At 44.2% G+C, this 2947-nt stretch overlaps 1 non-coding gene across 1 annotated transcript; it reads right to left on the reverse strand.

Moving 5' to 3' along the window:
- Positions 1 to 415: 415 nt before the first annotated feature.
- LOC130507051 (small nucleolar RNA R71) lies at positions 416 to 522 on the reverse strand. The gene has a single exon (XR_008942195.1). It is a non-coding gene; the product is annotated as a small nucleolar RNA R71 (small nucleolar RNA).
- Between the last annotated feature and the right edge of the window lie 2425 nt (positions 523 to 2947).

Raw genomic sequence — 2947 nt, forward strand, 5'->3', positions numbered from 1 at the left:
AAATGGTCAAGGAGCTGCCAACCTTGGACCACGACATCCACAGCGCCAAGCTAGAGCAATTGGTGCCCATGATCAGCCTAACATACATGGAAATAGGGCTGGCATTAGAGCACCAGCTGTGGAGAACAACAACTTTGAGATCAAGTCAAGCTTGATCAACATGATCCAAAGCAACAAGTACCATGGGCTTGCTTTGGAAGATCCTCTAGATCACTTGGACAACTTTGATCAGCTGTGTGGCACCATCAAGATCAATGGTGTTTCTGAAGATGCATTGAAGCTTAGACTGTTTCCATTCTCTTTGGGAGATAAAGCTCACACATGGGAGAAGGGTCTCTCAAGAGATAGCATCCGGACATGGGATGAGTGCAAAGAAGCCTTTCTCACCAAATTCTTCTCTCACTCACGAACTGCGAAGCTTAGGAATGAGATTTCAGGATTTCAACAGAGGAATCTTGAAGGTTTTGGTGAAGCATGGGAACGATTCAACAGCTACATTACTCAATGTCCTCATCATGGTTTCACCAAGGAAAGCTTGCTTAGTACCTTCTACAGGGGCGTTCTCCCATCTTGCAGAAACAGGCTTGACACTGCTAGTAATGGTTTCTTCTTGGGCAGAACTGTGCAGGATGCAGAGGAGCTGGTGGAGAACATGGCAAAGAGTGACTCAGTCTACAATGAGGAGTATGATAGAGCCAACAGAGGGGATGACCAGCAGACAAGGAAAGATATCAAGTCTTTGCAAGACAAGTTGGACTTGGTTCTTTCCAACCAATCCAAGAAGGAGCAGGTTAGCTTTGTTGGTGATCCTAGTCAAGAGTTTCCTTCTAAGGTGAATGAAGTTAATGGTTTGGAAGGGCAAGAAGAGCTTTGCTTCATCAACAACAATGGTACATGGTACAGAAAGGAGCCCAACTTTCAGCAAAACAACTACCATCAAAGACCTCACTACAACAATCAGCAAGGAGGATACCAGGCCACGCAAAGCTACCCTCCTGGTTTCAGCAACCAAAATAATCAGTCTACTCAAGCTCAAGGCAGTTCTTCTCAAGCTCCAGCTTCAGATTCAAGTGTGGATTCTATGTTCAAGAAACTCTTGGACTTTCAAGCCAGAAATGAGAAGACAATGGTTTATGAGTTCAAGAACATCCACACAAAGATTGATGGGAACTACTCTGACCTCAACAACAAGTTCTTACAACTTGCATCTCGCTTCAACACTTTGGAGAGTCAGGTCGCCTCTATGACATCATCTTCCAAGAGCTCAATGGGATCTCTACCAGGAAAACCAGAAAAGAATCCCAAGGAGTCTTGCAATGTTATCATCTCTACTACTTCTTCAGAGATTGAGCTGAGTGATTATGAGAAAGAGGTAGATGAGATTGAGAAGCTAGTGTTTGGGAAAGTTGAAAAATTGGTTGTAGCAACCGCTGAAGCACAGATGGTGGATAAAGTTATGGAAAGGGTTCAGGTACAAGCTGAAAGGAAGGTTAAAGCAACGAATTTGCAGAGAGTTGAGCCTAAGGCTGAGAAACCGGTAGAAAAAAGAGCTGACCACAAGCTGAAAGAGACCAAGCTGGAAGAAGCTCCTGAGGTTGAGCTACCACCATATGAGGTCCCACTCCCATTTCCACAAAGGGTCCTCACCAAAGCTCAGAAGAAGGTTATCTCCAAGTTCAGAAAAGATCTTAGTGATGTTGGGGTCAGGCTCCCAGAAATCTCCGGTATGCGTGAAGCTCATGTCCAAATGATGCTCATCAAGGACATTCTACACCACCAAGCAGAAGTGGCTGAGCTTTTGGACATCTCCATTTTGAAGATTGATACACCAGTCCCTCCACAGTCCCTCCCTAAGCTAGAGTCTCAAGGGAAGTTCACATTGTCTTGCTCCCTTGGTAAGATCACTATGAATGATGCTTTGGTTGATTCTGGTGCAAGTGTGAATGTGATCTCATTGGAAATGGTGAAAAGTCTTGGTATTGAGAGCATGGAGCCAAACACATCTTCTCTCATGTTTGGGGATTCATCTTCTACAACCCCCATTGGCCTCATCAAAGACTTTCCTTTGAAGATTGGAGCATGCACAATTCCTATAGACCTCACTGTTCTGAAGATGGCAATTGAGAAGAGAGTTCCTTTGATCCTTGGCACTCCATTTCTCACAACAGTTGGAGCTTGCATTGACTTCCCAAACAAGAAGGTCACACTCCTCAATGTGAACAAAGCTGTCTCCTACCCAATTCAGTCTTCAATGGATGTTGGGTATTGTGGAACAATCACTTGTGAAGAACCATCCATTGAGAATACCCAAGCTGAAGTTGTTGTTTGTAAGGAAGAAGGTCTTATTGGAGAGTCTTCTCGAGAGCTATGTGTTGAGCACTTGGAAAGTGCTAAAAAGGAGGAGGTGAGTAAAGCCACAAAGGCTGCTCATGACATGAAGAAGATAGTGAAAGAAACTCATTCTCCACCTCTTGATAAGACTCCTCACACTCTCACTCTCCACCCAATGAAGCTCAAGGATGGAGCCATTGAGTACAAGATCAAGTGCAAAGGCAGGTCCAAGCCATTCTCAAGTGCAAGGGCCATCATCACTCCTCAGCTTCAAAACGACCCCATCAAGCTCCAAGAGCTCCTCTCTCAGGTCCTCACTATCACTCTTGAAGGTGGGAAGGATCCTCCTTCTCACTAGTACAAGAGAAAAGGTAGTCAAGCTAGTGACTCAAAACAAGCTCACTTGGGAGGAATTCCCATGGTTATCCTTGTATATAAATTTGCTATTTCATTTCTTTATGTTTTCAATAAGTGTGGCAGAAGTTTAAGGCCAGCTCAAAGCTCAAGCTCTAGACACCCATTACCACACTTCACTCTCCACTTGAGGTATCACTCCAACCTTTCTTTGTACATACCATTGTCTTTATCATATTTTTGGTATCTTCTTCTCTCTTAC

The sequence above is a fragment of the Raphanus sativus genome, unplaced genomic scaffold (assembly GCF_000801105.2).
Source record: "Raphanus sativus cultivar WK10039 unplaced genomic scaffold, ASM80110v3 Scaffold3946, whole genome shotgun sequence".
NCBI lineage: Eukaryota > Viridiplantae > Streptophyta > Magnoliopsida > Brassicales > Brassicaceae > Raphanus > Raphanus sativus.